The sequence below is a fragment of the Sapajus apella genome, unplaced genomic scaffold, assembly GCF_009761245.1.
Source record: "Sapajus apella isolate SASKATOON/1434 unplaced genomic scaffold, GSC_monkey_1.0 scaffold17, whole genome shotgun sequence".
NCBI lineage: Eukaryota > Metazoa > Chordata > Mammalia > Primates > Cebidae > Sapajus > Sapajus apella.
In genome coordinates, this window is record NW_022436957.1 from 3,547,665 (window position 1) to 3,571,909 (window position 24,245).

Here is a 24,245-nt window from a genome sequence, read left to right on the forward strand (position 1 = left end):
CCCTCCCTTTCTTTCTTCCCTCTTTCCTCCTTTCTACCTTTCTTCTTTCTTACTCTTTATTTCCTTCTGTCTTTCCTCCTTCCTTTCTTTAATTCTTCTTTCATTTTTCTTTCTTCTTTACTTCTTTTCATCCTTCCTTCCTTCCTTTCTTTCCTTTCTTCCTCCTTTCCTTACTTCATCCTTCCTTCCTTTATTCCTTACTTCTTTCTTTTATCTTTCCTCCTTTCTTTTTTCTTCTTTCTTATCTTCCTATTTTCTTCTCTCTCTCTCTTTCCTTCCTTAACATCAAACATCCATCTCTCTTTCTTAGTGAAACATTATTCCAATTTTCTTTTGGAGAAGCACACCTCCTATACTGTGTGCAGTACTGGTGAGGATGTGAATATAAATGCCCTTTCCACCTCTCGTCAAGGAAGGAGCAATGAATGACCAAGCCTAGGTTAGTTTGACACTAAACTAGAGCGCTGCCTCCTATTTTGGGTAAGGGAAGGTGGCTGGTTCTCGCTCACTCCAGCAGCAGTATGGACATAACTGGGAAATTATTTTTTCCCACTGCATGGATTCCCTTGAGCCTCTGGGTGCCTTTTCAGTCCAGTCCTGAATTTTTAGTTGTTCCTTGAATTTCATAAACTATGCCCATTTCTTTTGAATCATTTCTTTTTTCCTCTTAGGTCAGTTCTGAGTAGTTCTATTACATGCAACCAGTGATCCCTAACTGATACACTTAGGCAACAAAGTGTTCTGCTTTGCTCTTGATCCAACAATTCTGTGGTCTCTAAAATCAGTGTTTATAGATAGATGGTGGCTGTTACACTCTGAATTGTGCCCTCTAAAATTCATGTGTTGAAGCCCTAACCTCCGGTGTATCAGAGTGTGACTGTATTTGGAATTAGGCTCTTTAAAAGGGGTGACTAAGGTAAAATAGGTCTTTAGGCTGGGCCCTGATCTAAGAGGACTAGTTTCTTTATAAGAAGAGACTAGGACACAGACAGACACAGAGGGACGATCATGTAAAAACAAAGAGAAGATGGCATCTACAAGCCAAGGAGAGAGGCCTCAGGGGAAATGAACCCTGTGAACACCTTCCCCTTGGACTTTTATCCTCTAGAATGGTAAAAAAATAAATGTGTTTTTTTTAAGCTAGTCAGATAGTGATACTTTGTTATGGCAGCCCTAGAAAACAAATTCAGTACAGAAGCAGCTTTATTAATATATTAAGATAGGGATTACCTTGTAAGAAATGCTCAAAAGTTAATGTTGCTTTACTGCTTAATTAATAGTGCTACTTTTATTATTGTTGAGCCTGTGTATTATAGTACATTGGAATAAGATTGAATATGTGGTTACCATATTAGTGCAGATGCAGAAAGGCTCAAGGCTATTGAGAAGTCTATGCTGAAATAAAAATAATTCCCAATGAGGCTGATATATTCACCTTTAACTACTTGTTCCTTTTCCTTAAGAATTTTGTAATTTTTTAAATGCAAACACTCTGGGAAATGGAGCATAGTATCCTGTACACTAGAAAGCAGAACCTGAGGAAAGGGTTATGTTTAGATGCTTCATGTGGCAGGTACATCCCAGAGCTGAAAGACTGAGGGAAAAAGGAAGTGACACTGAGGAGGATGCAATATGTCACTGCACTGGCCTCTGCTACACAACAAATCATATAAGAAGATATATAGCAGATCAACAGGTGCTGTCTGGGATCCGGCCTGTGATGGCTCTGCGTATCTCCCGTGCTGCCTCCTCTCGCATCTCGATGGATGCCTGCTCACTTTTTTTTTTTCATTAACAAACCTTTTTTTTTTATTAGAGATAAAAACAGCAACATCCTACATACCATACCCTACAAGACACAAGGTGAGCGGACGAGCCTTGGCGATGCACCGGGGCTGTAGGAAGAGGCCGTCGGCCTGGCCTGGGCTGCTCCAGCATCGCGGGGAGGCGGCCCCAGTGCAAAGTGCAGTTTCTCCGTGGAGGCAGCGGCGGCTCAGTGGCAGAGGGCCATGGTCTCCATGTTAAGGAAGCGGACGTTCATCTTGGTCTCAATGTTGATCCCCTGCCAGATCTTCAGGAAGTCCTCAAAGGTGATACCCTCTTACACCTGATCAGGCTCCATCTGCCCCATGCACACGCTGGCCACCTCCATCGTGGCCCCGTCAGCGATGGATCGAGCAGACTCCTTCTCAATGTGGGGGTTTCCCGACAGCAGCTCCTCGACCACATTTCGATACTCTCCCAGGGTGATGCGGCTGTCACTGTCTGAGTTGTACATGTGGAACAGAAATCTCAGCTTCTCCTTCCGGGACAGCTCCACCTGCTCCTCGCCCATGGTGGTGTCGATGGGCCGGAAGTAGGACATGATGGTCAGAAAGTCCTCGAAATTGATCTCGTCAGCCAGGCCACTGGGTCCCTTGCGCAGGTTCCTGTTGTCGAAGAAGGCACGAAAAATTTTGGATCGGATGGGGTTGAGCTCCAGGTCCGGGACATTGTTGAAGTTCTCCTTGCGAATGATAGGCTGGTCTCTGCTCAGCTGCTTGAATCTCCAATGGAGGCGCTCTATCTGATCCGATGAGAAGCCGGTCTTGCCCTGGAGCTCCCGCACCTCCTCGGACGCTGCGTGGGCAGTGCCTATGGTGCCCGCGGCGGGGGCCCCTGGCGCGCGTCCCTCGCAGGCGCCGCACTGGCCTCGGCTGCGCAGTGGCCGGACTGGCCTCGGGGCTGGCCTCGGGTCCTGCCTCGGGTCGGGACGCTGGGGAAGGCTAGGAGCCGCGGGTCTTTTTTTTTTTTTTTCACTTCAGACAAATTTTATTAAATACACTGTCATTTGGCTACAATAGGTTTGTCTTTATAAAACTAACTTCTTTTGTAGTAAAAACAACACCCACTGACCCTCTTTGGCAGCCCTTAAAACTCAGGACCATGGCTAGGTCTAGCTCCTGGCCACGGCCCCTGCTGCCTTTACCTTCTGAGTGCCTCAGGAAGCCTCCCAAATCCTGGGGGTCAGGCCACCTGAGTCCATCACCTCTGCTGGAATCAGCCACATCCAGGGCCGCAGGCGTGAGAGCCACTCCAGTGGCCACACCTGTCAGGGCTGTGCCCTAGGGCCTGGACAACTCCTCCACCTCCTCCTCCCCCTCCCCTTGAATCATCAGGAACCGGGCAAGACGCTCACCAGAGTCTCAACCACAGCGGGCGTGCATACCCTTCTGAGCCCGGTAGGCCCTAGGGGAGTGGGCAGCCTGTGCAGGATGCCTTGTGGGCTTATGTTCTGGATGTCACTGTGACACTTTGGTCCTCAGCTCAAACCCCCACCCCTACCCAGGAGTCTGAGGCCTCCGCCTTCCCTGGACTTCTGGGGGCAGCAGAAGGCACCAAGGACAGGGTGAGAACCCCTGGAGGGACAGTCCCACCAATGAGGGCACTCTGGCCTGGCCTCGCACGCCACCCAGGAATGGCCCCCCAATGCCAAAGCCACTAGGAAGCCCCAGGGCTGCTCCCACACCGGAGCCGTGCCCTGTTCTCCACCCCACCCTCGGGACATACCCAGGGCTCTCCAGGCAGCCAGGTGCAGCTCCAGGACAGGGCGGGAGAACGCTGATCTGGGTCTGGCATGTAAATGAGGGCAGGTTTGCTCCAGAAAATTAAGGCAAGTGGCCCAGGTGAGGACCACTGGAGCAGACCCAGGGTCTCCAGGGAATGGCCTCCGGGCAAATGCTGTGTTCTGTGTGGGCAGTACCTGCCCCTACCTGCAGGAAGGGACAGGAGGGAGGCAAAGAGGAGGTGCCAAGGACTTGTCCCCTGGCTGCCGAGCAGGGTGGGGTGTGTTCATGAGGATTGCTTTTAACCAAAAGCCCTCAGCCTTCTGCGGACCCAGGGCAGAGGCGAGTTGCTACAGATCAAGTGCTTTAGGTAGAGCCCTTTGCCAGCTTGGAGGCCCAGCCACCCCCTCCTCACCCTGTGGCCGGGGGAACACAGAGTCACCAGGATCCTCAAGCCCCAGCCCACTCAGCGTATGGTGCACACATCCACGATACAGAAGCGTGTGCGGCAGGTGGGGCAAGGCACACGGCTGGCCAGCCAGGGGCGCAGCGGGTCCTGGCGGCTGGCAAACCACCTGCCCATGCAAGTGAGGCACCACATGGGGCGGCAGTAGCACTGCTGGCACTTGCCCACCGCCGCCTCCTGGCAGGTCTTCACCAGCTTCACGTTGGACACGCGTCTGCATGCAGCCTATGCAGGCCTCCAGCTCCTGGCTGCTGGGCACTGAGTAGGCGGGGTTGACCTCTACCAGGGAGGCAAACGTCTCCAGGAACAGGTCGCCCAGGTTCTGGTGGATGACCACATGGGCCGCACTGCAGATGGGTGCCCAGAGCTTCTCACACAGCTCCCCATACTCAGTGCAGTTCAGCCGGATGTCAAAGGCCTGTACTGCAGGGTTGGCACTGGGGACCTTTGTCATCTGATTTTCCCGCCACCACTCTGAGGGTGGCGCCCGCTGCTTCTCCCAGGCGGCCCGCCAGCCGCTCTCCCTAACAGTGGCGCCCTTCGTCGCCCTCTGCCCGCCCAAGAGCTGGTGGTCCAGGGTAGCCGCATCCCCAACCCTCCAAGGCGAAGATCCCCTGGACACACCCCCTTACTCGCCTTTCCCCTCACTGACTGAAACCCGGTTCCCCAAGCACTGATTTTCCAGCCTCCCTAAAAAATGAAAGGTTCGCGGGCCCTTCACTTCCCTCCCTGCTCTCCAGCGTCCTCCCCATGCATGACTCCTGCCAAAGTGCACCTCGAACAGCCAGACACAAGCGCACACATGGGAGAGGAGGGGAGCAGATGCGTCGAAAGTAAAAAAAAAAAAAAAACAAAAAAAAAAAAAAAAAAAAAAAAACACAGCCAGGTGAGTAGTCTGCAGATAGGCAGAACAAAGAATCCTTTGGAAGATTATGCTGTAGTGAGGAAATGGGGGGGAATTTATTTGTTGAGTTCCCTTCTGCTGTCTGTCTTCCACTGGTGACAATTTACCTCATGGTACAGAACTCTTTGTCATCCAGCCCCTTTCACAACTTTAGAAGCCAGGAGAAGCCAAGGACTCGAGGAGATGAAATCTCATTGTCCTATTTCCAAGTGCAATTGTTCCGCCACTGCAGTGATTGAAGTAGAAGAAATTGATGGTTCAGGAGACAGTGATGTCACGAGAACCTAAAAAAGCACACAAGACCTGAGAGTTATATAGCAATATTTAAACCAATTATTTATATTTCAGTTGTGAATGTGATTAATTAAAAGATTTTGCAGTAAAGCATAACAGTCAGGCTTAGAAAGGTTGCCCATCATTTTTGACCGTATTCTATCATCCAGAACTTTGGCACACATTTCACGGCCTCATCTAATCGTAGGAGCGGGGTGGTGGCTTGGTGCCTGGTTGGAAAACCAAGAGAGTTTAGAAAACACGTAGCTGTCTTTCTACAGCACCAAAATCACACTGATAGTCATGCTTCTTACCTCTGCGCTGTACTCCACATAATTTGAATTGTGCAGAAAAGATTTCACAATTGTGGGGTATATTATAAGTTCTCCAATGACACAGGTAATATTCTTTCATATTTATATGAAATATGTCCAGTTTACACCACCTTGAAAGAGCTTCAGTGGCATTTGAAATGGTTTAAAGGAGACTACTAGAGATGATCAAAGGGATAAATTACAGGCAGGTAGATTAAAGGAAATGGAGTTGATTAGCCCAGATTAAACAAGAACTGAGCAAGAGAGCTTTTCAGCTCAGAAGCATTTGAGCACCTACATTTTAAGTTGCTCTTTTCCTTTATTTTTCAATTCCAATAAAAAAGAGCAAAGAATGAATAATTAAAGATTAATTTATTTCTGGAAATACAGCATGAGTGCTTCTCACATGCAAAATATAGAAAAGAAAGAGGGAAAGGGGAAAGTGCCAGTTAAACTGCAGTTCACACGTAAAAAAGAAACTCACCCTAGAGGTACCCCTTATGAAGCCTAGACTAAGATACAAAGACTGGAATCCTGGAATCCATATGAGACAAAGAGTAAACAATGCAGGGAAGAAAAAATGCTCATGTGGTTTCCTCTGTGAAGTGAGCAAGGGACAAGAGTCTTCGGAGTGTGACTCTAGCTCTGAGGTGCATGCACACCTGGTGTGTATGTCAGGATACTGCCAAATTCCTTGAAATGGGGACACTTTTCAGGCTCCTCAGAAGGTGTGGTGTTCATTACTGAGGGCACTCTATGTTCCATTCAACTACCAATAGCCACACCAAAAAACAAACAGTTCTTCACCATAGAGGCTACAGCTGCCCTACATTGGATAGCCTCCTTCTCTTTACTCCCCAGGTACATGGTATTATCCGTAGGGAGAAGTGAAGTTGCAGGAAACCTAATCTGTCTTTTGTTTGCTTGTACACCTTTCCTTCATCTGAACATTATGTTTTTCAGCCCAGGAGCCAAATAAGTTTTGCATCCATGCATTTCAACTCCCAAAACATTCAAAGGCAAGACAAAATAAACCTTAACCTCCTTCCATAGTGATAAGCAGACAAGGACATGACTGTGCAGATACATTTAAGATCCATCAGAAATATCCTCAAGGATATTGTCAATAGGATTTGAGAGATTATGAAACGAGAGTAGTCATGGAAAGAGAGCAACCATAGATCAAGAATGTATGAGATTAAATGGAAATGGTTTCTGAATATTTAAAATTGCGATTACAGTAGAAAAGTGTGCATTGGAGACTGAGAAATGTGAGTTGGAAAATGAAATGTAGAATACCCTATAATTCAGATGTTTGAAAAACAAAGAGAAGAAATTGATGAAGAAAAAGACATGTTATAGAGGGAAGACTCTGGGAACACAATATGATTATAATAGGGCAAAGGAAAATCACCAGAAGCAGTAATAAACCAGAATCCTCTGAGAAAGGGATTTCAGATATTATGGTCAACCAGGCAAAATTAAAGATATCCATGTATTCTGGTGATTTTAAAAAAAATTACATTAAAGAAAAGAAATCCTATAGATTCACTGGCCAAATATAAGTATCACCTGAAGACTGTACGAAGGGGAAAATAATCAGACTGCTCCTTTTTAATAGTAAATTCCAGAGCATAATATAGCAATCAATAGAATTATGAGAACCAATGATTGTGACATAGATTCAATACTCATTTAAGATACTCATTTATAAGGGTGATAAAAACATTCTTACAAAGGAAGGCAGTTACTAAGTTTAACAGCCACGTTTTTGTCCTGAAGGCTATTTAAAGAATTTCTGCAACTTCTGGATATTCATGATAGATCCAACCACTCATGTATTCAAACTTAGATTTCAGTAATAAGATGGGGATAAAGAAGATATTGATCAATAGAGACTAAGACACAAAGACAAGTCAATAGCTGATGAGGGGTTAATATTAATATTTTTGGAAGCTAGAAAGCATGTGGGTATATTGTAACTCACAGAATAGACTGAAACTGAAACTCATCCTAAAACAGCATTAGATAACCCCCAAAGGCTCAAAATTTAGACACAAAGTTACCTCTCTAAGCAAGGGTGCTTAGTTGGACTAATAGCAAGATTGAACAAATGTCTGTCTATAAAGTAGGTAGATATCTGAATCACCTGATCCATTCTGTGATTCTGGTGTGAATATACGAAGTTTGTCCTCTGGACTCTTAGAACCAAAAATAGTCTGGATTCAAGACGGCAGTACAATGGGACTTAACTGAAAGTTTACATTTTAAAAATGGTGAGTCCAGGTGTACTTATATTTGATCACATGGAGTTGTCTCAGGGCTCATTGATGTTCTTTTTATTAGATCTGTTTTTTTCTCTTTGTGTTTTATTTTGCATAGTTTCTATTGCTATATCATCAAACTCACTGAACTTTTTTTCTGCAATGTTTCTAATTGGCTATTAGTTCTTTCTGGTATGTTTTCATCTCAGACGTTATAGTTTCTATCTATGTAAATTTTATTGGGTTGCTTTGACATCTTCTAAGTCTCTGCTTTTTGAACATATGAAATACATGTATAATAACTGTTTAATGTCTTTTTCTGTGAATTCTAACTTGTATGTCAGTTTCTTTGGGTTAGTTTCCATTAATTGATTATTCTATTACCATTTGGTTATTTCTGGAAAGCTCCTTCTGATGTATCTTCTATGTGAATATGAACAAATGATAAAACTGACTTAAAGCTATTATTGCCATCATTATTATTAATGCAACCTTATTTTAGTCATCAACAATGAAATAATCATTTCCATGATGTAAGTAATAGCACAAGAAAATGTTTGCTGACATAATATATATTTTATTTGTTAGAAAACATCCATTTCTACCCCTACCTTCCATATGGCACCCTAGAAGGCATGTAATAGCTGAAAAATAACCTATGATTTAATTCTCGGCATGATTATTTCTTTGAGAGGGATCTATTTACTTGGATATAACATTGTGATCCCTTCCTTTCATTCCATCTGGTATAAGTAACCATTCCTGTCATTTAACATCTTCAGAGTTTTATTTGATTAACAGAACTGTTAAGCATGCTCTGAATGAAGAGACCCCTTAACAGACTTTGTGTGAGCAACAAGGCTGTTTACTCACCTGGGTGTGAGTGGACTGAGTCTGAAAAGAGAGTCAGCAGATGGCGATGGGTTAGGAGTTGGTTTTATAGGTTTGGGGTCGGCAGTGGAAAGTTACAGAAGTTATAGTTCAGGGCAGTTTTTGCAAGCCAGGGGTGGGGGGTGTCGCTGGGGGTGTGTGTCACAAGGTCCAAGGTCCAGTGTCACAACGTTGGCTTATCAGTTAAGCCAGAACAATGGTGGAGTGTTGTAAGATCGGTTAATTGGGCACTGCAGGAGCTAGCTATTCTTCTTTTGTTATCGGGGTATGGGTTATCACAAGGTCCAAGGTCCAGTATCACAAGATTGGCTTTTCAGTTAAGGCAGGAATGGTTGAGGCAGGAACAATGGCAGTGCTAGCCATTCTTTTCTTTCTGGAGATGTACGTGCAGATCACAGGGGTCTCCGTGGCTCAACTAGGCTATGGCCTATGGTACAGCCAGTTCAAAGAACCTTGCAAGAACAACATTGCTAACATTAACTAACTTAAGCTCAGGACACAGATCTTTAAAAATAAATTTAATTTTATCTTGCAATAAAGAATGTTTGAACATTATAATTGAAGATTATTAGAATTTATAAAGCCAGATGGTATATGTTTAAATTACCCAAATAGTATCATAAGTATATAGTTTAAAGAAAAGCTCATGCAGATTTTTTTTGCAATGACCAATTCCATTTATTTTGATGAACTCTACGAATGCATTCTACTTTAAATCAATGTTTGTATATATGAAAAGACATCCTACTGGTATTTTATCCATTCTTACCTCTCAGCTTACATCCTGCAATGTTTTCCTTTTCTGAGCTCCTTCAGTGACAGCATGTGTGGGTTTGTGTGTAAGAGACAGTGCTGAGGGCATGTCTTTTCAAGTCCCAGAAATACCTACCCATTCTTTTATCCATTGCCCTGAAGGGGACACCAGTTCCTGCTGACCTCTTGTGGCTTGGCTTGCTTGTTGCGGAAGCTGTTTATTATGTTTCCAATCTCCTGCCACCCTTTTTCGTTCAATCTCCACTTCCTGGATCATTTTCTCCCCACCTCATACTTTATTTTTCTAGTCCTCCTCTTGTAGCACTGACAGCTTTGATTCATAACATATCTTGTGTGCCCTTCTCTTTTCCTTGAACTGGTAATGTATTTTCTTTTTCACCCCTATTACCCATGTCTCTGCGTCTGGCTTATTTCTCAGTGCCCAACACAGCCGTCAAATCCCTTGTAATTTAGATTCGGAGGCTTTTCGTTCCCAATCTTTACCACAACTCTATTTTTTGTATTTTATATTTTGTTCTTAAAACTGAACAATTCCCCAGCCCTCCTAAGCACCAGCCCCATACACCTCATCCCCACAACTACACTCAAATCCGCTTCTCCAGGATTCTATTACATCTGTGCATCTATTTGGGGGATTTTCCTTAGTCCCATTTCCAACCCTAATTAAGTCTGCCTTTCTGTTTTCTTCTGTTCCATCTCATCTCCACAGACCGATTTTTCAGTTCCAAGTACTCCAGATGGAGCCATACACCTGCACTTTGATGCTGAAAATGTAAAAATGTGATGTTTGTAGCCCTGAGAATCTGAATGTCAAAATCCAAAATGTGTTTTATTGTAAAATGAAACAGTCCTCTCTCTGCCCCAGCCCATTCCTTGCTTGTAAATTCTTTAAAGATTTGGACTAGAGATTCTCTTTTCTTTCTGTTCCTACTTCTCCGATATGATAATGTAAATAGACCTTGTTACATGCGGGAGAGAAACCTGTTATTACTCCTAGGTAGATTCCCAGGACTTGCTCCCATTTTACTCTAATTTTCTCCCAGTTCATGCCTACTCCTTTGTTCCCATCCTGTTCTCATATCTGGATACATTACCACTACTATGTAGACCAACTCCTTGCAAATGTCATCAAACTCAAATGTTAAATATGAAGGTGAATGAAACACTGCTTCTCAAACTTTTCTAGTACCCACTAAAATCATTTTGAAAAACAACGTCCTTCTTTGTTTATTTTAAAGTTGGCATCTAAAGTTTTTCACGTGCTGAATTCTGGCAAAAGACATAATTACCTGCATACTTTCTCTGTATATATATGTATAATTATTAATTATATAATATTTTATTATTAATATTTAATTTTAAGTATAGAATACAATTATTTAATATAGTTATTTAATTAATAATTTAATTAATAAATATATATTTAAATTAAAATATTGGACCTGCAGATTCAGATCATTCTATTTATGAAATCCTAATTAAACTCAAAAATATCCCTTAGGACATTTGCTCTTATAGTTTAGTACCAATTCCAAACTCCACGAGTCTAGAAATAATTGCTGAATTATTATTAATTTTGTAAGTTTAGTCAACACTGCATTCTTTTGAAAAATTATTATTCCAAGTCCACAGATGACATTAACATTCACTCTTAGTGGTGTACATTCCATGGGTTTTGAGTAATGTATAAAGACATGTAGCCATCATGATAATGTCAGATTAGTTTCACTGCCCTAAACATCCTCCATGCTCCACCTATTCATCCACTCTTCTCTCTCACCAAACTTCTAGAAAGCGCTGATCTTTTTGTTGTCTCCATAGTTTTGCCTTTTCCAGGATGTCATCTAGCTGGAATCATAGTCTGTAACCTGTTCAGACTGGCTTCTTTCACTTAGTAATACATGTTTAATGTTCCCCCATGTCTTTTCATGGCTTGCTAACTCATTTCTTTTGAGCACTGAATAATATTTCATTGTATTCATTCACCTACTGAATGATATCTTGATTGTTTCTTATGTTTTGGTGATTATGAATAAAGCTGTAATAAACATCTGTGTGCAGGTTTTTATGTGGGTCTAAGTTTTCTGCTCATTTGGGTAAATACCAACAAATATGTTTGCTGGATCCTATGGTAAAAGTGGATTTAGTTTGATAAGGAAATGCTAAACTTCCAAAGTGGCCATACCATTTTGCATTCTGTTTGATGTTTTGTACACTTTTATCTTCAGGACCTCCAATGGCATCTGGCACACAGAGGATACTAATCAATATTTGTTCATTACTGAATGACAAGAAGTACCTGGGCAGTGTATTTAAAATGTGGATTCCCCAGCCAAATCCCTGGAAATTCTGATTCAGTACATCTGGAATGGGTCCCAGGGATCTGCCTGGTCAGTCAGCACCCATGGAATGCTAATATGTGTGGTCTGAAAAATACACTTTGAGAAACACTGGGAGCTCGTTCTGGCAAACTTCCCTCTGTGGCCGTGTCAAAGAGGGTGGTCTTGGCCACTTCTGAAAAATGGCAGTTCTTAATTCATACTATTTCTGTGTCCCTGTGCTCTACATGGCTAATAGTTTGTCTTTAAAATAAATGAGGCTTCCATAATGGGAGGTGAAATTGCTTTTTATTCCAAAAAATATTTAGCTGAATGAAAGTCAATGAATGTAAACGTAAATTCAGAACAGAGAACATTGGGTAAGTATGCAAGACAATGAGATTGGAAGGGATATATTGCTCAAGCATAACATAGACACTTTACAGAAATATTCAAATATTTTTCTGCAACAAATTCAAAACTTTTGTACAGATAAAGCCAGAGGAAGAACACCCTAAAACAGGGCAATCTCTTATATAACCACAGTACAATGATCAAAATCAGGAACTTAATATTAATACAATGCTAGGATGTCATCTAGGGACTGATTTATGTGCTACCAATTGTGATACTGTCCAAAATCAAGCTTCAGTTGTCTTGTTTCCTGAATTTCTTTTAATCCAGGGAAGTTGTTGAGTCTGGTTATGGCATGAGTACTAGTCAATTTTTTTGTAGGATGTCTTTAATTCGGGCTTTTCTGATGTCACTTTATGACTAGTTTCAGGTTAAGTCCTTTATAAAAATTCAGTTTAAACACAATGTATTTATCATTTAGCTCAAGGTGGATGGCTCGAGGTGGTGGAAAGTGGATGGCTAAAAAGTGTTGGAAAGGTTTCAAGATGAAATTCTGATTTTCTATAAGATGAAAGATTTTGGTGAGAAATAAAAGAATTCTGTAGGTCAAGGGCCTTTCTTCACATTACCGGCATTCTCAGCTGAGAGCATAGAGTCTGATATAATTGAATTTGTCTTTTTGTTTTTTAACTTTCATCCTCTCTTTTTTGCTTTCCTTTTCTCCATTTTACTAAGTTATTGGGGAAGCAATAGAATATTGCTCTTATAGAATATCCACACTGTACAATTTATATAATGCGTATTCCTGCTGTAGTTTTTAAATGGAATTCCCTGCAATGGAGAAAATAGTACTCTGGTGATAGAGATGTCAAATCCTGGGCCCAATTCTAGCACAGTTACTTAAGCAAATGTTTTGTAAGCCTTTAGCAAAAATTAAGAGACACTTGCTAAAAGTCAGCATGGGTTTCCTAAGTACACATTTCACAAGGTTCTTCTCTCTTCCTTTTCTTGATGCAAGACTGGTTGTCTTAACTAAAGTGGTTAGTCATGTTAAATCTATATTTTAAGAAATGATTGACACAACCTTCTTATTTATAAGGACAGATTTCGGCATCTCTCAGATACCTCTCCTATGGCAAGAACTTCATGAACGCCAACTGGAAGTCTCTAATGATCCTACAAATCAGAAGTCAGGAATCAGGCAGATTTACATTCAACTCTTAGCTTTGTCTCTTTCTAGCTGTGAGAATTCAGGTTTGTGAACTAATCTCTTTAAGTCTCAGTTTCCTTATCTGTAAGATATTGATAATTTTAAGGCCTGCTTTATATATTGTGTAAAAATTAAATATTGTAAAAATTAAATGCACGTAAAAATTTTAATGTAATGCTTTGCATATAGTAAGTTCTCAACAGCTGTTTGCTGTTAGTTATCAGTGTTTTCATGGCACAGATGAGAAGATTGAGGGTCGAGGGGCTAACTCTGGAATAAAGTCTCTCAGCTCCAAATTAGGGAACCAACATCATTTCCACAATATCTTGCTGCCTCCTTGTGGACAAGGAAAAAGAAAATGTGAGTTGAAAAGCCATACAATTCTACAGAATTGTTTCAAGTTCAATAACCTTCAAAGGTTCTAAACAAAATTAATCAATGCCATAGGTAGAGTATGGTGTCGGTGATAGACTAGGGTCTCTATTGCCATCTCATCTGCGTGGAAATGGTACTAAAATGAAAAGATGTTTTTCAGATGGCAAATGAGAATAAACAACTGCATATAGTGCTATAAGTGGGTTAGCATTTTTTAATGAATATATTAAAATAAAAACTTAAATTTAAATTATGAGATTTAATTTACTATAAATTCAGATTTCTGAACTTGGTCTCAGAAGGAACAACTTTGCAAATCCCAGATAAGTTATTTTTAGATCTTGAGCTTGCTGTGAAATGTAAAAAGGGATTTTGGTTCAACTGCTTGAATCCCTCCCTGTCTGCCCTTCAGTGAATTATTTGGTCCATGGAAAGAGAGATGATGGATTCTGTAAGTGGCAGGTTCCAAGCTCAGAGATTCCACAGGAACTCTGCCCTTGTCACTATGGCACAGCATTAAACAAAAACCATGCCCCTTTAAAGTTAGTGTTGCGACCAGCTGAAGATAAATCAGAAAATATGATCTCATGTTGTTTTGTAGAGATCTCCTTGTCCTGGGGCTTATTGAGGCGATTACATGCTCATGAAGTAGAACAATGCATACAGCCCATCCAGGAGAGAACCAGAGGACCCTAGCTTTTCCATGGGAGCCCCAGAAACCTGCTTCTGAGTGAACCTCTCCTTTCTCTCCATCTGGACATCAAAAGAACCAGTAATGGACCCGATAAATCTACCTTGTTTGTCACAGTGGTGATTTGTGTGGTAGCAAATGAGACTGTCCCAGCAACTGAAGGTGACTGTCTATGGAATTACACGGAGATGTTGTTATGGGAGCACATATTCAGTCCCTTTTATAATAGGCCAAATTGTGTCCTCCCAAATTCATATGTGCGTTTTAACCCTCAGGATCTCAGAATGTGACTATATTTGGATATGGAACCTCTAAAGTGGTAATTAAGGTACAATGAGGTCATATGGGTGAACCCTAGTCCTGTCTGACTGGGATGTTATCAGAAGGGGAGATCAGGACACAGACACACACAGAGTGACAACCATGTGAGGACACAGAGGGAAGATGGCATCTAAGCCAAGGAGAGAGGCTTCAGGAGGAACCATCCCTGAGATACCTTGACCTCAGACTTGCAGCCTCCAGAATATGAGAAAATTAAATCTCTGTCACTGAAGCCCCACAGCCTATGGTACTTTATTAATGGCACCTCTGGCCGACTAATACAAGGCAGCTTGTTTCAACATAAAAAAATTTCGTGTTTAAATCCCAACATATTGAGGCACATCGACACTGAGCTGATCTGCTGATAGCTGGCTGTGCTAAATAGACAAAAGCAGGGCGCTGTTGTTGAACCCATTGGGCTAGCGGGAAGGTGAGGATTAGAAGAGTCTGGATTCTGGCCTCTCACCTCCTCCTTTTCCCCACACCTACAGTCCCTGAGGATGTTTTGCAGGACAAAGTGTGGAAATCACTGAGCAAGCACAGGTATCTGCAAACTACAGAGGCCACTGCAAGCCACACTGACCCTTCATTTTAAAGAAGGCCCATTGCAACCCACTCTATTAATTTCAGGGTCCTCTCTGCTTTATGATTCACATTTTGAAAACTTCTTGTAAAATTAGCTTATTGCAAGAGCATACATGTTTCAAAAATTTCCAGCATTCTAAGACAGACAGCATTGTGCATTTTCACACATCAGAATTTTCATCATGGAGGGTATTCAGTGGTAGGTGGAACCTACCTGAGAACCAGTTCTGAGGTTCTGGGATCCCAGCCACATGGGATCTTCTATTCATGATGCTGTGGCATTCCTCATGCAGATCAGTCCAGGTACCTGATTACCTTTTCTATACATCATTAAACTTGGATCTGTGTGGCAATGCACTAGATGCAGCAGGATCTTCAGTCATGCTAGGATATCCTTAGGAAAGCTACTCCCTTTGCTGCTGGGTTGAGATGTGCTTCATATCTGTACCCTGCCCAGACCCTGCCACCCTGGCTCACTCACAAATATTATCACATGGAGTCTCTGATATTCTGAATATATACATATATATGATACACACACACATGTGTGTGTGCTATATGGAGGCTTCATTACATAGGCCTGATTGACAACAAATAGAAATGTGATTGGACAAAACATACACACACACACACACACACACACACACACACACACAGGATTTTGTCCATGGTTCCCAACTCATAACTCCCATAAGCCTTATTACAATCTTTTGTAGAATGTTGGGGCACTTTAGGTCTCAGAAAACAGAATCTCTCTCTCTGAATTTCTTCTGTCCTCTTTTCACCTGCCCAAGGCAAAATTGTAATCTGATTGTGAGTCAAAAGACCCTCATTCTAGAAAGTGTTCTGCCCCATACCTTAGAGGAAGGAAGGCCACCCAGAGAGGCCAAGAAAAGTCTGAATAGACTTCTTGCTGGGTTTAGATCATGTTTTCTTGCTCAAATTGCCTTTGTACACAGTTGTCAATCATGTCTATATAATGAAGTCTTTGTAAAACCCCAAGAGGACTGGGTTTGGAGAACTTCTGGATGGCTGAACATGTGAAGGTCCCTGGAGAGTGATGTGCCCAGGGAAGACATGGAAGCTCCACACACTCCTTCCCCCATACCTTGCCCTACATGCCTCTTCATTTGTGCCCTTTGTAATAGCCTTTATAATAAACCACAAATGTGTTTCCATTAGTTCTGTGAGCCACCCTAGCAAATTAATGGAACCCAAAGAAGGGGCTGTGGGAACACCAACTTGAAGCTGGTCATTCAGAAGTTCAGGAAGCATGGACTTGCAACTGGTGTCTCAGGGTAGATCCCTGTGGGTTCTGGCACTATAACCAGATATATAGTGTCCAAATTTAATTAGAGGATACCCAGCTAGTGTCCAGTGCTTGGTATGTGATATGGTTTGGTCGCATCCCCACCCAAATCTCATCTTGAATTATAACCCGCATAATTCCCACATGTCATAGGAGGGACCCAGTGCAAGGTAATTGAATCATGGTGCAGGTCTTTCCCATGCTGTTCTCGTGATAGTGACTCTCACAAGATTTGATGGTTTTATAGTGGGCAGTTCCCCTGTGTACTCTCTCTTGCCTGCTGCCATATACGATGTGCCTTTCTCCTCCTATGCCTTCCACTATGATTGTGAGGCCTCCCCAGCCACGTTAGAACTGTAAGTCCATTAAACCTTTATAAATTACCCAGTCTTGGGTATGTCTTTATTAGCAGTTTTAGAACAGACTAATATAGTATGTGTGAGGAAAACCCCCATGTTTTGTCCTATAAGTCTTCTCTGTTGATTGTTGTGGTTTGAGAGCAGAGGAAAAGCATGATTTGAGAGTTTTTGCTAAACAGGGTCTTCTCACTCCATGACGAGCAGTTATCCACTAAATATTTTTCTCTCGGTCACATGGAAGAAAGTGTGCTGTGAGTGGATCCCTGAAAATCCTCCTGAAATTCATCTTGGGAGCATATCCTAACTCTCTGCTGTCACACTGGATGGACAATTTTTGTGAAAGTAATGGCAGCCTTGAGTTCATGGCAAAATAACACATTACCCCAGAAGGACAGAGGAGGTTGACTCCATAATAGCTATTATTGGGTGTGTCAGCTTGGAAAGAGAGACAGGGAATCATACGGAGATTATGGAGATTGCTTCCTGGCAGTGGCCCTATAATTAGCCTGGCAGAAGAATCCCTTCCTGTCTTTGAGGTATAACAGAGACATCCAAGTACTCGCACTGCATGCTCACTGCTGAACTTCATCTTCTATCGAAGCTGTTTGAGAATGCCATTTTCGTTTGCCTTGCTGTCAAAGAGCTCAAATGCCTGTGCCCTTCCCTTGCTAGGAATAAGCATCGCTTCAAGTGAAAGCTGCAATTATCTCCAGAAGAGTGCACGATGGGGATTAGGGTGAAGAGAGAGGGAGAGAGAGATCAGCTTTCAAACTTTGCCTTTGTGATAACTATCTTATTTATCTTTTAGATGATTGTGAAAAACTGAAATTATGGAAAGAGACAAATTACTATGTATCCTCCAGGGAAATTCAAAAAATTCTGGAAATGCATATTAAATAAGAAACATTCTATACAGTTATAAGTTTTATCTCCTTAAATTCCAATGACTAAAATTGTTAATTTTAAATTTTGTTCTATTTATATCCAGACTTGACTATTTTTTCCCTAGGCAGATAGCTGCTGAAAAAAGAAAGATAGTTATGAGATAGTTATTTGTTTAATTTTTAATGTTATCTTAGGTATTGCTATGTTACATTTTACAAATGATTTGGGGATACACACACATATACACATATCTCTCCATATTTATTTAAAAATCTGTCTAGCATTAATGCAAAAGATAAAGTATATAAGGGAAAACAAGTTATAAACTTGTTTTAAATTATAGGAAGGCTATAATTCAGTTCACTCTTTGAAGCATTTTGAAAGGATATCATAAGATGTGTCAATACACTGCAATTAAATTCTATTTCACTGACTGTATAATTTATTTGCACTACGAAATCTCTGATGTTTCCTTAATTGATGCATCTCGTATCCATTTAAAATACACATTAATTATTTTTATTTATATTTGAATTGCCACCGACTGAATTTAGATTTTTATTTCCCTAAGTGGAAATCGAGCTTCCCATTAAAACAACCAAAGTCAATTCTTTTGTGCCAATGATTTCATGCAGTGATGAATCACCTAGACTTTACCTTATCTGTAGCTGTGGAAGATTAAGATGATAACAAATTCTTTTCAGTCTCTCTCTCCAAGAAGGGAAGTCTATTTTCCTGCTCTTTAAATTGGGGCTGGCCTCCACATTTAATTTTGCCAATAAAATACAACAAAGTGATAATGTTAAAGTGCCAACCCTGGACTTCAAGAAGCCCTGTAGCTTCTACTTCCTCTGTTTGAATACTGGTATATGAACGTGCCTGGGCTAGCCTCATGGAGAAAGTGAGACCACATGGAGCAGAGGCGCAGTCATCTTAGCTGTCCCAGGTCTCCTAGGTGAGGCCCCATCTATATGACTGAGCCCAGAGATAACACAAGCAATAGAGATGAAACATCCTAGCTGAACTCTGCCTAGATTAGCAAACTGCAGTATCACACATTAAATACACAACTGTTGTGTATGCCGCTGTATTTGTCTGTTCTTATGCTGCTAATAAAAATACTCAAGACTTGGCAATTTATAAAAGAGGTTTCATTGACTTACAGTTCAGCATGGCTTCAGAGGCCTCAGGAAACTTACAATCATGGCCAAAGGCAAAGCAAACATGTGCTTCTTCACATGGCAGCAATAAGGAGAATGAGAGCTGAGTGAAGGGTGAAGCCCCTTATAAAACCATCAGATCTCGTGAGAAATTACTATCACGAGAATAGCATGGGGGAAACTGCCCCAGTGATTCAATTACCTTCCTCAGGGTCCCTCCCATGACATGTGGGGATTATGGGAACTACAATTCAAGATGAGATTTGGGTGAGGACACAACCAAACCATATATGCTGTAGGGCTGTTGGGGCCCTACAGGGTCATGGGGTGTCCCTTATGCTGTGTTGAGGTGCAGGATCTGAGAAGTACAGAGACAGGACCTGAAGAATCTGGACTCAGGGGGCCACGCCACCTGTGAATGGAGACCAGCGGCAGTCCCCAAATGCCCCAGAGCATCTGTATTAGTTATAAGCAGGGGGCAGGGTCGTGCTTGAGGTTATCATCTATAGGCTTAGTAATAGGGCATATATAATCACGTGAGTCACAAGCGAGGGGACCACCCCATTATGTCACCTGGGCAGAGATGTGGGCCATGTGCAGCAGGGGGCTGTGCCATGCACAGCAGTAGAGAGTTGTGTACAAAAAAGGGGTCCACCTCCATTAGGTCACCAAGGCAAGGAGGTGGGCTGTGTGCAACAGTTGTCTTGTGCAACACTTCTTATCTGGGGGCTGGAGACTTCAAAGGATTTCTAATAGAAGGATACTGTAAGCTTAATGCAGTGGGGGCTGACAGACTTGTGCTCTTCTCTTAAGATATTTATGGAAGGATGATTTGAGCTAGCACAGAAGTGAGAAAAGACTGACAGGATATACAGCCGCTGTGACTGGTCACACCAGAGGGGTTCTGCTCCCTCGGTTATTTCCAGGATCTCAGGCCTGAGGCCGACTTTCCACAGGAACTGGATGCAAGGTACTACAACTCCTTTATCAGGAGGAGAGGCACTTGCTCCAAGCCTGCCATACAGCGTATAGCCTTTCAGGCAGGGATGCCACCGCCTGGGTCTTTGGTTCTTGTCCTGGTCTGGCTGTTTTCCCATGTACTGCTTCTGTTCTGTGACTGCTGTAGGCATTCCTCCTGCTATAAACTACTATATGGTTATATAGAAGGATAATATAAATCAGCACTAAATGTGTCAGTACATCTCCAACTACAATAACTATGTGATTATATAGAAAGATTATGTAGAACTAAGTATGTGTAAGTATTAAGTATGATTATATAAAGTAGATATATGTAAGCAGTAAGTTATACTTCAAGCACTAATTCTATAAACTAATATATGATTATATATGCAGGATTATATAAAGGAAACAGTTGAGCAATAACACTATATACTAAGATATTCTTCAGGCACTGGTTGTGCCTGGGGTCTGGACAGTTCTCCCTCCTCGGTGCCCATGGAGGGTGTTACCCACAATATTCCACTATATTTTGAGTGTATAGTACAATGCAGCAACAGATAACTTAGATGACATCCCCCTACTAAACATTAACTGAAGACTTAATTACAAAATATACCAGTGCAAAGGCTGATAAAAGACAATAATACAAAAAAGAAACCTAAGCTAATGTACAAACTGCAATCATGTGCCAATATTTACCTTGTTATTTTTAGAGAAAAAAAAGCACACAATTATAATTTTTTATATATGATAAAAGCAAACAAGTTTATTGGACAAGCACATTGTCTCCTAGAGCTAGTTTTCAAGAGGGATTTGTCTCATAAAAAGTTCACATGGTAGCTATATTAAAGAAAATGCAAACTTTTTTTTTATGTCTGATTTTGGCTGGACGTGATAGCTCATGTTTATAATCTCAGCACTTTGAGAGTTTGAAATGGGAGAATTGCTTGACACCAGGAGTTTGAAAATGTAGTGAACTATAGTGGAACCGCTGCACTCCAGCTTGGGCAACAGAGAAAGACCCTGAAAAAAAGCAGTCAGAGAAAGCTGGAGTTAAAGAAAGCCAATCTAATGTGATATGGGTGAGTATTTCTGGGGAAATATTTTGATAAGGGAACCAAGCTTAGAAAACCCAAACAGTTTGTATGATTACTATGCCACTTGTACTATTTTTCCAATATATCCATTATTCCCATGGTGCTTTCATTGGAGTTTGTGGTAATAAATTCAATATTGCACAGTTTGTCCATGAGTACCTTTAATAGAGCTATTCTAATGGTGCTGGTGTTGGTGTTCTACAATTGAAAGAAGAATCCTGATTTACACATGTGTTAAGATAGAAAGTCATTCCTGACTTTGTATACACACACATGCACACACATACTTTTTATCAAGATTTACTTCATGAAACATTAAATGTTCAGTGGTGTAAGCAATTATTCAGTTGAGACTTTTTATTTCTCTGACTTAGGGCAAGAAGATACTATTTTGACTCTGACAATATTGTGTGTGGGTTATCCATTGATCATTTTAAATATGAAAGAATAACTGCATAGTGTTTGGGCAGTTCCTGCTTTGAACATCATAGCCTCTTCAGGGACCTGCCAGAGTAAATTAGATGTGAACTGCACCTCGAGCAGCATGCACTCATGTTGAAATAAACAGCAAAAACCATCTACTCTCAACAAAGCTTGTAGTGTGTAAATAGCTATCACAGACCTGCTTTTGCTAATGATGATTTGACATGAAATTCAGGTGTTCCTGGCTGAAGAGAAATTGCATTGGTGCCCTGATTTCTCAGCCTTTCCTGAAGCCAGGCCCTTCGCAATGTGACCACATTACAGCTTCTCTCAATAGAAGGTGGGGGATAGTTCACCCCTAAATTTTGAGTTCACCTCATTACTTGGTTTAGCCAATGAGTGTCAACAATGGCAGAGATTTTGAAAGTGCCTGTGCTTTTTCTTGTGCTCCTACTGCTGGCCCCCATCCTTAGATCATGCCTGAGCTAGCTTGCTGGAAGATAAGAGACCTACGGTGCAGTTATTTCAGCTGATAGCCATGGGAGTGAAGTCAACAGAGAACCAAAAATCCATCTAGCTGAACACAACCTAAATGTACAAGCCATGTTCCTTCTTATAAGTTAGACAACTGCATTTTATTTAAAGCCATTAAGGTAAGGTAAAGGGTGTTTGTTATGCTGCATTATTGTAGCACTAGATAACCAGTATTTTCTTAAGCATATCCTTATTTGATTGACAATAGTTGTCCCTCAATATCCAGAGGGGATTGGTTTCAGGACCCCCATGGATTCCAAAATTTAAGAGTACTCAAGGCCTTTATATAAAACATCATAGTATTTGCATTTAACCTACAGACATCCTCTTATATACAGTCAGCCACAAGTTCAGTATTGGATCCAAATATTTGGAAAAATCAAGTGCATCTGTAGTGAACAATAAACACCTATTTTTCTTATAAATAATAACTATTTACATAGCATTTACATTGGATTAGGTATTATATGTATAATTATGTACCACATAACAATGTTTTGGTCGACAACAGATCACATATATGCTGGGGGTCTCATAAGATTATAATGCCATTTTTACTGTACCTTTTCTGTTTAGCTGTGTTCAGATACACAAACACATTGTGTTACAATTGCCTACAGTAGTGAGTGCAATAACATGCTGTCCAGGTTTGAAGCCCAGGAGCAAGAGGCTATGATGTATAGCCTAGGTGTGTAGCAGGCTATACCCTCTAGGTTTGTGTAAATACACTTACTAATATTCACACGATAACAAAATCATTTAATGATGCATTTCTCATGAGGACTAAGCTCTGATATTTTATCTTGCCCAAATTCCCATCTAAGGGGTTTGGGTAGTCATGCCCTACAAATCACAAATTCTCATCAGATGGGTTTCATTTAACCCTATATATTGTGACCTATGTTCCAATCTGACTCTGACATAGCATTATGTAATAAAGAAAAAGTGAAAATATTTTACCCCAAAACATGTTTCTTTGCCATATCTTGAAATGGCTCTGCAAACCTGTCCTTTCTGGGGGAAATTTTGCCTATATAAAGAATCTCTATTAACATAGCTAAATCTTTTTCTTCCAGACCCTCCCAATCCTAAAGAGATTAACTAAGAGTCTGGCATGTTTTATAGATCTGAATAGGAAACAATTTGTCATCTATTGTCTCTAAGGGCTGCAACTATAAGCCTTCAAAAGAACCTTGGTCTCCACGATCTTTTATCTTAACTTGAATGTCTCATTTCTATCGATCCCAGATTCTAGGTCTTTAGACAAACTCAACCAATTGTCAACCAGAAAATGTTTAAATTTACCTATAGCCTGGAAGCTCCCCACATCCCCCCACCCACTTTGAGTTGCCCCGCCTTTACGTATTTCTTAAATGTATTTGATTGATGCCTCATGCCTCCCAAAAATGTATAAAACCAAGTTGTGCCCCCACCGCCTGGGGAACATGTTCTCAGGACCTCCTGAGGGCTGTATCATGGGCCATGGTCACCCATATTTGGCTCGGAATAAATCTCTTCAAATACTTTACAGAGTTTGACTCTTTTTGTTGGTACTCAGAACATAGCTCTGTTGTTAGTCAATGCGTTATTGTAATCTAGAGAAGATTTAAGGTATGTGAGAGGATGTACATAGATTATATGCAGATGCTATACCATTTCATATCAGGAAGTTGAGCATGCTTGGATTTTGGAAGCCTTGGGAAGTCCTGGGACCAATCCCCCACTGGTACCAAGAAACCACTATGTTTTAAATCATCTCCAGTTTTTTTTTTAAATAATCCCTAATATAATGTAAATGCTGTGAACATAGTTGTTATACTCTATTGGGGTTTTGTATTTTTTTATTCTTATATTGTTATTTTTAATTTTTAGAAAATACTTCTTATCCGAGGTGTGTTTAACCTGCTTATGTGGATCTAGAAATAGAAAGGGCTGACTGGACATGGAAGTCATCCCAGTAGGATACAGAAGAATATATGCCATGGTACAAATGCAGACAGTTGATCCAGCTTTGCATTAAATTGATAAACTTATGTTATTATAAGTTAGCAATACTATAAGCATCTATTATGTTAACCTAGGAGGGACTGAGTTGAATTATGTATCATAGCATTTATCAAATGCGGTGTCCCCAAGGGGAAAGGTGGGTTCATGCATTCTCACTCTTTGAGGCATGCTTGTGTTAGTTCTTCCTAACACTTAATGGAGGAATTCAACAAATAGCAGAGAA

At 41.2% G+C, this 24,245-nt stretch overlaps 2 pseudogenes across 1 annotated transcript; both read right to left on the reverse strand.

Moving 5' to 3' along the window:
* Nucleotides 1-1,801: 1,801 nt before the first annotated feature.
* Nucleotides 1,802-3,835, reverse strand: LOC116556572 (annotated as a pseudogene).
* Nucleotides 2,862-20,128, reverse strand: LOC116556573 (annotated as a pseudogene). Its single transcript, XR_004271077.1, has 2 exons — nt 19,863-20,128; nt 2,862-4,607 (listed from the first exon to the last, which is right to left on the reverse strand). The product of XR_004271077.1 is annotated as an E3 ubiquitin-protein ligase TM129-like (transcript).
* Between the last annotated feature and the right edge of the window lie 4,117 nt (nt 20,129-24,245).